General features: G+C 38.6%; 1 protein-coding gene and 1 pseudogene across 2 annotated transcripts in view; one reads left to right on the top strand and one right to left on the bottom strand.

Moving 5' to 3' along the window:
- Positions 1-15,935, top strand: part of THSD7B (thrombospondin type 1 domain containing 7B) — a gene marked incomplete at both ends in the record, with an annotated part of 731,038 nt that overhangs the window by 646,257 nt on the left and 68,846 nt on the right. The gene's annotated exons all lie outside the window — the stretch shown is intronic.
- LOC308421334 (peptidyl-prolyl cis-trans isomerase A-like) lies at positions 6,290-6,788 on the bottom strand (annotated as a pseudogene). Its single transcript has one exon. The product of its transcript is annotated as a peptidyl-prolyl cis-trans isomerase A-like (transcript).

A 15,935-nucleotide genomic window follows, 5' to 3' on the forward strand; every position in this document is an offset into this window, starting at 1 on the left:
TTTTCTCTGTACGTCTCATACTCATGAAGTTTTATCAGGAGTTTTTGTTTTCTTTTTTTAGGGATTTAATCTGCAATGAATCTAATTTTTAGGTTCTTGTTTTCTAATATATTAAGTTCTTTCTTATATTCATCCTATTTTCTTTTTTTCCCCAATTTTCCTTGTATTTTAATGTATACATTTCCTAACTAGAATATGGTGCTTTTTAAATGCCTTCACAGTAGAGTATAGTTATGGAGAGCTTTTAAAGTTTTGACTTACCTATGACAGCATTTAAGCATGGCAGGCCCAGCTGGATGAATCAGGTCTGATCCTAACCTTTAATTGGGTGGTCGGTGCTATAATTGTCACAAAGCCCTCTAAGACACAAACATCCTTCCCTCAACTCTTTTACAATGTGGAGGTCAGTTTTTAAATTTCAAAAAAATTCTAATTGTTTAAGCATTAATATAATAATATTTTTTGCTTTTAATATATATAGATATAGATGCTGACATAGATGATTGATAGATAGATAGATAGATAGATAGATAGATAGATAGATAGATAGACAGACAGGCAGATGTGAGGTTGTGTATATGTGTTTCTATTAAATATTGATGCTTGATTTAATTTTGCTAAGGTTGCACAGTTTCTGGGCAAAATTATTGTTTTTGTGAGGGTGAATTTATATTGAAATTTTCAACTCCATTTCTTATATTTTTCAATAACCTTGAGCCATTATTTGTCACTAGCAAACTGAGAAGTTATAGATGCCTATCATCTACAAGAGAACACTATTACATTTATGTTTTCATCACACTCCTCCTGCTATGAGGACAGGCCACACATACATTTTGGTGCCATGTTACTTAACACAATGAAGTTCGTGAACGCCAGACTCCGCAGTGCCCTGCTGATAGTTTTTCCAACAGAACGTTCCTTTAGACTCATCTGGTAAATGCTGTCATGTTCCTCTTTCTGCTTTGTGTTTTTTTTTCTTTTCACTATATTTTGTTTTATTATTTTTCCTCTTCCTGTCTTCTAAGTAAACCATATTGTGTTTTCAACTTGTCTAATGCAGTAATGATAGAAATCTTCATTTTCATAAATATATAGTATATAGATTTTATACACATATTTCTCTGCATACAAATGTGATAGACTTTGAATTAGGAACAAAATCATGAATTATGAATTAAAGACAAGATGGATACCACTTCCCTTCTACCACAAACTTCCTATCTTTATGAATATAACCTGTAACTAGGGACCTAGATGGTTATATTGTCACCTGTTTTACATAATAATTCATATTTACCAATCTGTTTAGAAAATACTCATCGATTCTCCATTTTTAGGCTACTTTTGTTCATAGGAGTATGATATTATCATGTATATTGTATTTATGACCATCCACTCTAAGAAAGCTGGAATAATGCCTCAAATATATGTTTACTTGGCTGTGACAAATTCCAAGCTCAAACGCTTTAGTGTTTTTGAAAGTCATGACTTTCAATTTTGAAATCACAGCTCACACTATGGGATGCATCTTTATCCAGATTCATTTTTCTGTTACTGAATATGCAAAGGTTTATAGTTTTATAAATATGTTATGATTTTAATCCTAGAAAATTTTAAGCTTTGGAATCTTCTTTTACTTTGCACTTATCTTATTGGCTATCAAACACATAAAAATATAAGCTAGTTTCTTCTTACTCCAGAATCTTTGATGTGACTTTTCAGTTTTCACAGTTTCTCATTCACACTTAGCTGTTATTTTTACTTCTACATCCATAAAATTTGCCTGCTTTGAACTTTCTGTAACTTTATGTACCCTTTTATGTTGATTTTATTACTTAACATTGTATCTAGGTGTTTACATTTAAGGGATCACACAGTTCTTTTATGTTTCACTTCTTTGGTTTAACAGTGTTTATGAGATTTATGATTGTTGTTGGAAGGTCAATATATTGTCCTTGAAGTTCTTAGTGGGGAACACAGCAACATTTTAAATGTGTTTCTCATTAAAGAATATCTGTGTTATCTTAGCTTGGGAGTCTGGCTACAATGGTCATCGTGAGTACACTATAAGTGTCTAAAGCTCAGCAGTCATTTCTCATTAGCCCACATTTAGTGAATAGGATAGCCTTGCCAAGTGTAGATAACATTTATTATTAGGACTCTTCAAACAGCATTAAATAACTCATTTTAAGGGTGATTATGGAGTTATTCATTTTTAGTAACTCAATTTTTGTTGATTAAAGAAATTTTGCACACATTGTGGGTGTGAACACGACATCAGATAATACATATTGTTAAATTTTTCCAGGCTTTGGCTTCTCTTACTTTCAACACTGTTTTGTTAGAAAATATTAGTTTTATTGATGCCAAAAGTTATGTTTTAGTTTATACTGAATATAAACTTTGTCTGGAGAAGTAGTTTCCTTACCTGAGACCACAAAATCATCCTTCTGTGTTTCTTCAAGTTTTGTTGGGTGTGATTATGCATTTAGATTTGTGGTTCAGGTCATGTACTCCTTTGTGTTCAGTGTATGTATACAGTGTGCATTTATGTGTGTGTGTGCATGCATGTGTATCTGTGCCTTTTTGAGTGTGTTTATGTGCGTGTGCATGCATGCTTATGTCATGCATGTTTATATATGTGTGTCTGTGTATGTCTGCATGTCAGCTCTGTTGTAGCACTTGACTAGTCATGACCACACCTAGGTGGCTAGTAAATCTATCAAGTCCTTTCAATTATACTCTGAAGGGTGAGTGAGATTAGTTCCTGTAGCAAATTACTGGACAGACTTTGGCACAGGTCAGCAGCAACAAATCAGGTAGAGATGTACAAAAGATGCTCAGGGCTGTGGAAGCATCCAAAGGCTCTGGCAAGCCTCCAAGCATATCTTCTATAGGCTCATTACTCCATATTCTCAAACAGCCATTTTCTCTAGCACCATTTGACAGGATTCTCCAATTACAATGTTGCCTTCAGGGACCATCAACTGAGTACTTTTGAATGGTCTGTTCCTAATCCATTGATTGATTACTCATCCATACATACACTAATAAGACACTGCCTTAATCACTAGAAATCTAGAGTGTCTCAAAAGCTAATAATAGGAATTATCTGTTTTTTTTTTAAGTTCTTCAAGTGTATCATGACTATTATATATCTGCATTTCAGAGAAATTTTAGAGTTGAAGTGGTAATGTCTTCCAATAAATTTATTGAGTTTTAATGGATAGTACATAGAGTCTATAGATCAATGTGGACAAGATTACTATCTTATAAATAGCACATGGTGTGGAATGCTATTGCCAGGGTCTTTTAGCAGTACGTTGTAGCTTTCACTACAGAGGCCATGTATCTTTTAAATTATTACTGTGTTTGCATGTTTTTAATATTGCTGCAGGTAAAATTGTATTGCTATTTTCATTTTCTCATTGTTGACTCATATTGTACAAGCATTCAATTAATTTTAAAGCACTAACCTTATATATCACCATTATGCTAGATTTACTAATGCAGAAATTATTCCCTGGAACATCTTTCCAGTCTTTCAGAGGGACTCATTCCTTTGTGATATTTCACAGTGCTAATGTGGACATGGCCTTGAAAGTTAAACCTTCCCTTTGCTTCACCTATCAATTTTGGTGTGGCTGCCTGTAGTTACAAAACACATGGAAATGAGTCCTCTTCATTGTATTACCATCTTTCCTGTGTCTTCCCCCAGGCAATAATGCCAAAATGTCCAATGTCCATCACAATTTTGTCATATGGTTAACTAGGCAGCCATCCTAGGCACCAAGGAGTAAATGTTTTTCCAAGGGGGCAGGAATGGGGAGACACACACAAAAAAATTATTTCTAGTTTTATGCATTTTGGCTGTTTTGTTTATACAACTCTTAGTCTCTATTTAGTTTCAAACTTCTTCAACTATCCACCTCAGATGTTTACTTCCTCATTTACTATGCTGAATCTTAAGATTTGGGAATGCTCAATTATCATTTTGAACAAAAAATAAATTAATTTTAGTTACTTGAGTAGTTTGGGGGATATTATTTATTAAATCAATTACTCATCCTTAAATAATTGGTTTCTTAATTAAGAAAAAAAAACCCAAATTGTGTAAAGGGTCAGAGAGAAGGCTCAACAGCTTACTGAGTTATAAAGAAAACAACAAAATACATTAGCAACACCTGACAAAAAGCTGTTACCTTACAAGAATAGAGAACAAACAGGAAATCAGCACAGCACAGCCCCAGAGGCAGGTTTGGATTGTCTCACCAGCAAAGGGCACAGCTCTTAATAAGCAACAGGAATCACTTATGTTGGAACAGATAACAAAGACCTTGAATAGCAGATTAAGGAATTATTTTCATGTTGTCTGTATAAAGTTGTTGCATGTGTTTTGAAATCATTAATAAGCTTTGTAAAAATTTCTGTTAAAGGTTTTCAATTATATTTCATTTTGATTGCTTCTGAAATGAAAATGTTATAATCATGGTTAGGCATACTCTGATCAAATATCAAGCAATTATATCTATGTCTTATCATACACTGAAGTAAAGTGACTTCAATCAAATTAACCAGTGCACAAATTGAACTAATGCAAAAGTGATGCCAGGAGTCCCTAATGTAAATAAATAAATACTTTATTTTTCTTTAGACCAGGTTGACCTGATAGTCAGGGCATACTACTTCAACTTCTTGGATGCTATAATTATAGAAGTGACCTACTATTCCTTACGTATTTTTTCCTTTATCTCTTCTCCAGCTCCCCATTCTCTTCCTTATCCTTTCCCTTTCTTCTTCAAGGTACTGGGGTCTAACAATAGTGAATTTTTCTGCACTAATTCTCTTTTGAGACTGCACACTTTAAGTTACTTTCAAAGATTTCTCATGAGGTAATAAAATGAAATAACTACATGTCAGTTGGGGTTGCTAAATGTTTTGCTGTAAATAATGGGATGCTAGGACACAGTGACTGTTAATTATATTTCAGGAACATTTATGATATTTATGATACTGTGTGACATTTGACTTATAAAATAACATTGCCATGTTCCTTACTCATGGGAAATAGCATACTGGCACATTATTGCAATAAAGAAATGATTGTAGCTATGGATAATTGAACTGAATCTGAAAATAGTAGTTTAGAACTACTCATACTATAATGAAATTAAGAATTGTAAGTCTCCTCCTGTATTGTCAACGTTCTATATAACTGAGTTATGATTCCTTGGTTCCTTTGTCTATCAAGCCAGAGGTCACACACTGACTATCTGAGCTAGACGTCAGAATCTCCAACCCAAAAGGTTCAGTGAGCCAAACAACTCGGGTTTTTCCTCAGAACCAAGTCTACTGTGCACTTAGCAAGACTCTCCTGGATGTGATACAATGAAAAAGCTTGTAGAGCCCTGAAGACATTGAATGAATATAAGAGAAAAGGTAACCAATGGCCAAGAGACAGAGAACATAGACTCAGCAACTGGAGGCTCCCGGGACAAAGGACAAGCAGAGAGTAAAATGTCTGGTTTCACATATGATTCTCTTTGGGAAAACACAGCTGTCTAAATGTGCAAAAATCTACACAATAGCCTGGAGGAAGATTGCAAAGGACTAACACAGTTTTGTTGCTTCTAATTTAATCTAATTGAGCTTACACTGTTTAGTGTTGAAATATGAACCACTAGAATTGCAGCCTGGTGGGGCAGGATATGGCCATGGCTTTAGCTCAGGAGGAATGCAAGTTCAAAGCCCAGATATTTGGTACTTCCTACTCAAAGGACTCCTGAGATGTGTAGACAATAGAACACAAAGCCTGCTGGCGCTTTAGCTTGGAGGTCCGTCCCCATTTTCCTCTTTGTTTTGTCCACTTACTCTCTTACTCTGAGTGGGTCAGTTATTTTCCCACCGAAAGAACGAAGGATGTGATGAAACTCACAGTTCTGAGGTGATTCAATAGAGCCCATCAGGAGAGACATAGCAGCAAAGGTTAATCCCCAGTCAGGAATCAGAGAGTTAGATAGAAAGTGGGACTGGCATTGAAAACCCCAAGGCTTGTCTTCAGTGATTTAATTTTTCTTTTTTTTTTTCTTATTTAGTTTTTATTCATAATCATAAACTTAACTTTGCAATCCAGCTAGACTTTAAGGGGAATGAGGAAAATATGGAACCCAAAGAACATCTGTGAGAGCATAGATTATAGGATATTGCGAGCAGATGGGGTGGGAGTGCTCTCCTGAGCTACAGAAGGAATGGTTTGATGGGTAAAATGCCCGCAAGTCAAAAGAAATTAGAGTTGTCCACAGTCGGAAATGGTGATCTTCTTGCTGGTCTTGTCATTCCTGAACCCAGAACGCTCCATGGCTTCCACCCAGACCGTGCCATGGCTTCCACAATGTTCATGCCTTCTCTCACCTTCCCAGAGACCACATGCAGCCCTCCAGCCAATCAGTCTTGGCAGTGCAGATAAAAAACTGGGAACCATTGTGTTTGGTCCAGCATTTGCCACGGACAAGATGCCAGGACCTGTGTGCTTCAGGATGAAGTTCTCATCCTCAAATTTCTCTCCATAGATGGACCTGCCGCCAGTGCCATTATGGGGTGTGAAGTCCTCACCCTGGCACATGAATCCTGGAATAATTCTGTGAAAGGAGGAACCCTTATAGCCAAATCCTTTCTCTCCAGTGCTCAGAGCACGAAAGTTTTCTGCTGTCTTTGGAACTTTGCAAACAGCAGCCCAAGGGCTCGCCATCCGCCATGATGTCGAAGAACACGGTGGGGTTGACCATGGCTGCAGCAAGAGGCGAAAAACGACAGCGGTGTCTGCCTGATTTAATTTTTCTAGTGAGTTTCCATAGCCTTCCCAAAGAGTACCACCAGATGAAGACCTTATTCAAAATTCAAGCCTGCGTGGAAACCAGTCTCCTTCTTCAGTCCTTTCTAAAGCCTGCTTGCTTTCTTTTGTAGGACCCTATACTTCCTCATGAGCACAGCTGAATAGTTTTGTAACAAGTCGCCAAAGTCAAGAATGTGATTTTTTCTTTTATCCTGAGTGCCAGTAGAATGCACATTTGTTCAATGGTGCTACTAAGCCACCCTTTTCAGAATATCCTACTTGTTAGGAGAGCCTCAAAAGTGTGAATCTGGTCATGCAGCCATCGCTGAAAAAATTGAAGAATAAGATCTGTAATAAAGCACAGCTTCCTCTTCATGCTTGTACGATGGGTTCTCTACCACACATAGTCTTCATCATTTAGGATGTAGTTTTCAACCATGTCCCCCAGTCTCTTTCCTTAGCCCATAGAATGAAGTGATTGTAGAACTGCTGGTGAACATTTATATTGGCTTGTACAGTAAGTGGGGATGGAAGCATTTATTAGACAGTTACAACTGTTCCAAAGCCACTTGAGACACTTTAGTTTAAGGGCGGCACATTTCCCTGTAAATGGCTTGTTGTGAATAATGCAAATGTGCAGCCCTGAGAATAAATTAAATACATTTCCAGACACTGTGAATGTTCTAGAACAGTCCTTCTGTAAATCACTTGAATAGCATTTATAGATTACTCTGCTCGGTCTGAGCCAAGCTTATAAATATCTGTCTAACTCATAACCCAGTGATTTGCAACCCTCTAAAGAAAACCTTACAGAATGCTCTCCTTTTCCTTTCCTCTCTCTCTCTCTCTCTTCATGGAATATTGACAAGTATCTAGCTAAAGAAAAAAAATTGAATGTTTCTATAAAGCAGTTTTTTTTTTCTTAATAAAAGCTACATAATTCAGTATATAACAAGAAAGGCTCAAGCAAAACCAAAAAGCAGATGGCACACTCTCAGTGCACATGGCTGCCTCACACGCGGAGCATTTTTCTTTCTTTTTTCTGCCAAGACGTCACTGAAGCACCCAGATATTCCCACTAGGCTTTGGCAACAGAGAGTGACAATGTCCCAAAGCTCTCAGCTTCCTGATTGGTCTTTGTGTTCTCCTCTGTCCTCTCTCCTCTTATGCCTCTTTTTCTTCCTCTCATCTCCATGCATAATGCACTATGCCATCCCCCCAAACACACACACACACACACACACACACACACACACACACATACACACACCACTTACTTTTCTGGTATATTTTTCTCTCTAATTACTATCTATTTCATAGGTGTAAGACTTTGTCAGAGGTGAAATGAATATTCAGTTTTGGAAGAATCTCAGTGATGAGTTTCAGTATGTCTTTTTAATCAAAAGCCATATCTCCTGCTCTGCCCTGGGGTGCATATATTATTTCATTTAATGCTCAACCCAAAGTGTGTTTAGCTCCTTCCTTCATTGGTACGGAAAGGAAATGACACAGAAGTAAAATAAAAATCAAAGATGATACTGTTGGCTGCAGATCCAATACTCAAAATTAAGCCAAACTCAAAAGCATACATCTGTGTTCCTTCCCATTTACCTGCTTGCAAATGTAGTAAGCGATTATAATCTGGTTCAAAGTCTCCCATTCTATGCAATTGGGTGCTCTGAAGTTCACACCTGTTAACTGGGTTTTTGTTTCCAAACCTTGTAGTGGGCTGCTCCCTCCTAAGTATAGTGCTCTGATTATTTGGAGCTTTTAGCTTTAGAGGACACTTATTCTAAGTTTCTTGAGGGAAAACCATTCCAGCGCTCTTTAATGCCATTTCTAGGCTACATGGTCAGGAGAGGAATAAAGCTTGTAACGGGCGTGAGGGGATTCAAGCACTTCCTACACTCTGAGATCCTGCTTCTGCTAGTTTCACTCTGTTGGCTCAGATTTTGAAGTCTACTTTAAGAAGGATTCTTAAGTGCTTCAACCTCCCTTCTAGCCCAACAACCAAAGGTAGGGGTGAAAAACAGTTAATAGGACAAGGGAGATGTAGGCCTGCTTGTAGCTAACCATAGAAATAAGTGGGGACCCCAATGAAGGAGCTAGAGAAAGGACTTAAAGAGCTGAAAGAGTTTGCAACCCCATGGGAAGAACAACATTATCAACCACCCAAACCCTCCAGAGCTCCCAGAAAATAAAGCACCAAAGGGAATAACATTTGAAATGTCAATACAGAGAATATCCAATAAAAATGGAAAAAAGGGAGTAGTTTTTCAAGGCAATTCCAATCTTCATTATCAGGTTATCAGCAGTCTAATCCAGAACACACAGCAAGAGTCATTAGCAGCCACTCGATCCAGAAGAAATCACGAGGCTCCAACAAATCGGCACGAGTCCAAAGAAGTGGCAAGAAGCAGCTGGAATACCATGAGATATTCTTTTGTGAGTCTCTCTTTAGAAAGTCCACATCTGAGAAGACCAGCGAAGACCAGCAAAGCATTACTAGGAGAACCAATGCAAGAGCATCCTTCCCTATCTGTTGGGTTATACTTGTATTCTTTCCAAACATCCCAAGTCCTCCCATGTGTCTGTTCCAGCAAAACATCCTCTCATAAGACAGATCCCAGAAAAACATCGCATGACACAACTGAGTCTCCAATGAAACCGGAAATTTCTACTTCATCACCCCTTCAGACAGATCCCCACGTCTCACCATCCCTCTTTGATGCCCCACCAGTTTCTACTCATCTGTGGTAGCATTGATCGACTCACTTGACCTCCATGTAAAGATGATGAGTTGATCCCCAGTTGCTCTGAGTCTTCACTCAGGTGGTGCTTTCCTGAGCTGCAGCCTGAAGCTTGATCATCACCAACCTGTCCCTTCCCAAGGGCAACCTGGGAGATGTCACTTCATAGCTATAGACTGACTTGTGCTCTTCAGTGTGTTCCCACACTTATCTCCCTCCATCTCTATATTCTTGGTGACAGTGCAGAGTGCTTAGGAGTGAAGTAACTATGGTTTGGGGGCGGGGGTGGGGGGGTGGGGCAGGAGAGAGTCAGAGACAGAATGCAAGCTTAGACTGAGCACCTGGCTTTCATCCCTGGTGCCAGAGAGAAAGAACAGTAATTCAGATGCAAAGAAAGAACTTATTTCTAGAGACAGGGACTTTATTTGTCTGTCTGTTTGCTATTTGTTTTTAGGATACAGCTGGCTGTGAATGATTAGTTTGAAACCACAATATGCTAAGTTTTATTTTTGAATCTGTAACTTTTATAGCAACCTTTGAACACACAAACATCTATGTCATTAAACACTGTAATCTGAAGAGTTGATTCTCTTAGTTAGTAAGACTAAAGCCTGAAAACTCTACCTATTACTACAATAATGAGGTGATTACAGTTAACACAGAGCAGGCACTTTGAGACAGTGCTGAATGTGGTACTTGGCATCCAAGAAGACATTGGAAGAAGATACCTCGATTCTGCCTGTGATCTGTTTATTACACTAAGTGACATTGACAGGTGTGGCTGACACTATAAGAGCTCAGTTTACAAAATAGAATATAATAACTACTTTTAGTGCCTAGTCTTATTACATCTTGTTTTGCCATGATCGGTTGATACCCCTGGGAGACCTATCTTTTCTGAGAGGAAACAGAGGAGGAGTGAATGTGGAGAAGTCAGAGGGAGGTACTGAGAGGATTAGAGGGAGGGAAAGATGCAGTCACAGTGTATGGTATAAGGAAAAGGGGGAAAATCAGATATGACCTTACTTGCAATTAAATTAGTAATATGCAGTTGTAGCCGTGCTTGGTAGCCTACATCTATAATCTCAATGCTTGGGAGACTGAGGCAGGATAGTGCTTCAGGATAATCTAGTAATATATTGAATCTAGGTTAGCCCTAGCTACATAGCACATCTTAATTTTTTTAAAAAAAAAAGAATAACAAAATCATCATTACATATTATAAAACAAAACTAAGAAACTAAACTTAATAATGGTATAAGTGTTGCTACCTGCTCATAGTTTTCTGCAAACGTATACAAAATTCTACACAAGTTTATAAAGTACTGAAAATACTATTGTTTAAAGGGTTTATTTCCTTTATGTTAGTTCATATGTATATATGTATATAATACATATATATGAATATATACACACATACCCAAAGAAGAATCCATAGAAGCAAGATGAGGTATCTGGTGCCCTGAAACTAGAGTTATAGACTATTGTATATAAACTGTTGTAGAAACCCTATAGATGCTGAGAACTAAAACTAGCATCCTCTGAGTTCTCTGTAAGAAGACAAGTGCTCTTAAATTTCAAAACATCTCTCCAACCCCTAAAATACACAAATTTAATATTTCTACGACAAGTTCTTTCCAAATTCTGTGGTATCTGTCCTTCCTGACAATATTTTATAATTTTGGTGGCTATTATTAAATGTCTAGTGCCAAGCTGCAGTGTGTTACTAGTTTTGAACTTGAGTGTGTGATCTGTAATCCACTTTCCCTGCGGTTTCTATTTCATCTCAAATGTCTGCTTCATGCCCAAAAAGAAAAGGCCAGGCTGTCGCTTTGAATCTTAACCACATACTAAGAGCACATGAAGGTCATTCTCCATGCTATGCGACCTACATGTCCTTCTCTCATCATTTCAACCCCCAAAGTTGGTTACTATAGGAAGGAATGTGGACACACCTTCCAGCTGACAGTAAACTTGCACATACAGTGGCGGGATGATGGCTGATATCGGTCTTTTATTCTTTTTCTATAGATTTCATCACCAAATTTTAGCATCCTTTTCAACTTGTTACAGTGAAAAAAAAAAACAGAGCTAAATAATTTTAAGTTAATTACATCCTCTTAAAGAACAGCATATTTGGTTATATTAAATCAATCTTATCTTGGTATTCCTTAGTTCTGTATTTTTGTTTATGATTGTTTGTCTGTTCTTTGAGGCAAGCTGCCATAATGTAGCCCAGGCAACTGAATCCATACTAGGGAGCCTCTGGCACTTCTCCTGCCAGGCTTCTCATGTGCTGTGCTTACAGGAATACGATACCACTTCTGGCCATTATTTTTAATTTATATAAGTGGAAAACGATTTTGAAGATGTTTATGAACACTCTTGCTGTGGTTGACTTTACCATAATATAGCTTGATAAGCATAGGTTCTAGAGAAAACATCATTCCACTTCCAACATGATTTTCCCTATTTAGGGGATCCTATGTAGAAGGACCTTTTCTATTTCCTCGGTGCTTGTTTCTGCTTTTAAAGACGTGTGTTAAGTAAACCCTTAGCACAGCTGAGTAAACAGGTGCGGTGCTTGAGCTTCAGAGACAAGCCCCATGCACGTCACTTCTTTCCTACCTCTTCAGTTCCTGTGTGGATATGTAGTCATGACACCATCATACCTTCAATGAGTCAGACACCTAGGATAGTGCCAGGACAGATAGATGGTGCCTAGTGCACAAGTACAAAAGTAGGTCAAGGGTACTGCCAATCACCTCTTCATCAGCATCACAGACACTGAGTTTCTGCCTTAGGAAACTAAGGTCCAGTAAGACAATGCAGAAAATTTAAATCCATATTTGTCGACTATGTGTAAAAGAGGAAAAGAGAAGGATTCTGAAAGAGCATATGTTGATTGACAACTGTGCTAATTACTGTGTGGATCAACAACTCTTCATCATTGGTAAGAGAACCTGAGAGATGGGGGAATTAGGCAAGGTAGAGAAGAGTAGTGAAGAGGAAGAAAATACAGGTGGAAAAGACCCAGTGGGGATTAATGAGAGCCTGTAGCAGTGTAGTGACCGGAACAAACCCGAAAGGTCTGAGCTTGGGTGGGGCCTCAGTGATGCTAGATCATATGTACAGCTAAATAAACCTTTCATGAGCAGATCTGGTGCCTCTGGCCAGCCAAGGATGAGAGTTATCTGAGAGAGAAGGGCTTTTTGTCATGGAAGAGGAAAAAGTAAGGGAGACCTAATCTTGTAGGAATAATCACTTGTGTACAATGTAGAAGCATCATCTGTCAAAAGCTGATGGCTTATTAGCAAAAGGCAGAAAGTAGAAGGTAGGAGTTCTTATAGAGAAGTAGGAATTCTGAGAGATAGTCAGAGACATGAGATTTGCCACCCAGACTTTGAAGAGATGGACATATAAAATTGGGGCCAGCCATGTGGCCGAATGTACACTAGTTTAAATGGGATAATTGAGTTATGTGAAATGGGAACAAGCCAAAGCTTAAGGCCTAGGAATTTATTATCAAATAATAAATCCCCAAGTCATTACTCTGGAACTGGGACACAGGTGAAATAGCCCAAGGTTACACAATCTAGATTCTTCCCTCTTCTGTTTAGCATATAGAAAGATGTGGGGAGTACGGAGGCACAGACATTAAAATGAAATGTTATGGGGAAGACCCCACTTTGTACTTTCTTGGTATCGGAAGAAAGCATCAGCTGTTTTACACTCTGCTGAGGTTTCAGATCCCAGATAACACTCTCAAGTAAAAGACCTGAGGTGCTACATTGTTCATTGTGACAGACTTTCTGTCTGTCATTGGAAGGTTGAGACTTAGAGTGAAGGAAAAGAAACCGTCACTGGTCATAGGAAAGAGAGGAGGAGGAGGAGAAGGAGGAAAGGGAACAAGGGAGGGATGACTGGGATTGAGATAAAGGGTTTTGTTAGTCTCCGCTGAAGTAGCAATCACTACCTGAGAACCTTCCAGATGGGAAACAGTAAATGATGTGTCTGTGCTCCATCCTCATCCATTCCTGTCTCCCAAACATGGGGCACTGTGCCAAAGACACCTGTTTCACTCTCATTGGAAAAGGAATATGTCATATATAAATTGACACAAGGTTGCAACACAAATACTTACATTTACTACACATGCCTCCCCCTTCAATATCCTCCTCCCATATGGGTGTACATATGTATAATGTCTTCCTTTCTGAATCACCTGAGTGTATGTTGTAGCCAACATCCTCTTTCTTACCCTTCAATGATTACATGCAGCCAGCATTCCTAAGTGAAAGAATATTCTCTAAGGTCGACACAGATAGTGAAGAATTTCAAAGCCTGTTGTTCTACCTGTAGCTGATCTATGGGCCAGGCTTCCTTGTCCCCAGTCCCCTCCATTATAACGTCACAGCATTTGTAATCTTCTGAGTGTAAGATCCACACTCAAAGAACATCTACTGCCCAGCATTTAATGACAGTATCTCTTAAATGTCTTCACTTTCGTTCTCTTTCAACAAGAAGTCTTTGATATGTTTTAAGAAGTCAGGACAATATTTTGGAATGTATCAAAGTTTATTTTCTTTATCTATAAGCACCAACTGTAATATAAACAGCTGACAGCTAAAACTCTGTGATTGGATATGCTATCCATCACTCGTGTGTTCAAGACTTATGATTGGATTCAAATACATGCTATCCCTACTACTCAGTACCCTAAAATACCAGCCAGAAAGACTATATGGGGATGTCCCTAGCCATTATAAAATCCTCTCTCAAACACCTTAGCTAAGCAAAATTCAACTGATATTTATGCATTTTCCTAACTCCTTCTTAGCAGCAGGCCAGGGAAGCCTTCTAAGGAACGTTATATCATCCTGATTAGATCATAGCTCCTGCCCTGCTCTTGTCAGCCCCATTATGCTGAGACATGTATCTGGCATTCCTCCTTCCAATTAACTCTAAATCTTGCAAGCCAGGTCTCTAGGTGTGAGCATCTTTTATGAACTGTGGACTCCACAAAGGTAGCAGCAGGCCTTTCTCACTGTTATCTGGTTTTTCTCCTGCTCCATGGTGATTTTGCTTGATTTGGAGTTGGTTTCTGAGGGTATTCTTGTTATTGTCTCTCCCTCTTCCTGTATTACCAATATCCATACAAAATGCTTTCTGCAGAAAGAAGGAACTTACCACAACTGACTTGGGGAGAAAAGAATTTATTTCATTGTTCAACTGTAGCCCACAAAGTATCACTAATAGCCTTCAAGGCAGGAACTCAAGGCAGGAACCAGAAGACGGGAACTTATGTGAGAAAATTGACTCTCCCTTTTCCGGACAGTAACTCCTCATCTACTAGGTGGTGGGATATCATGCCCACCTCAATCGTCCATGTTGGTATGTTTTCTGGAGTAGGTCTTGTGCGTGCTGTCACAATCACCATGACAACCACCCTGCATATCTGGAAAACAGTTTCCTTTATGTTCCAATCTACCAATCTTCCTGCCCACATCTTCTAAGGTCTCTGAGCCTTGAAGTTCCTCTCTCTCCCTCCCTCCCTCCCTCCTTCCCTCCCTCCCTCTCTCTGTCTGTCTGTTTGTCTGTCTGTCTGTCTCTGTCTCTGTCTCTGTCTCTGTCTCTCTGTCTCTCTCTCTCTCTCTCTCTCTCTCTCTCTCTCTTTCTGTGTGTGTGTATTTATGCACACACATGTATGTTTGTCTGTATGTCTGTTTATACATCACTCCATGTCAGGTTGAGTACCCCACCGTTTCTTACTCTCTATATGCTGACTATTTTAAGATCTCTATGGTAATTGCCATCTACTGAAAGAGAACACCTATCTCAAGATGGTTGAGAAATATACTGATTTACAGGGGTTGTACTAAGTCACTAGGGGTGGTTTGAATAGTATGTGCACTTAATAGAATTATAGTATTAGGATTTTCCCCAAAGCCTAAGACCTTTGTGGCTATAAATTGTTGGTCCTGTTAACAGTGCCAATTATGGGCTCCATCTCATAGAATATGCCTGAGATTTTGTTTTAGTTAGGGTTTCTATTGCTGTGATGAAACACCATGACCAAAAACATGTTGGGTAGACAATGTTTCGTTTGGTGTACACTTCTACATCATAGTCTCCTAGAGGACAGGATGAAGAATAAAGTCAGATGAGGGGAATACTGAGTGTTTATGAGAAAACTCCAAGAATACAAACCAAGAGTCTTGTTACTTCAGTTTCTTCAAAAACATAAAATTGGTTTTGGAATGTGATTTGATACCCCTCCCAGGTATATCACATATCAGTGAGTTTATTTTGGATCACTCATTACAACTGCCAATTATTAATTGTTCTTA

This window comes from Micromys minutus (assembly GCF_963924665.1).
Source record: "Micromys minutus genome assembly, chromosome: 6".
NCBI lineage: Eukaryota > Metazoa > Chordata > Mammalia > Rodentia > Muridae > Micromys > Micromys minutus.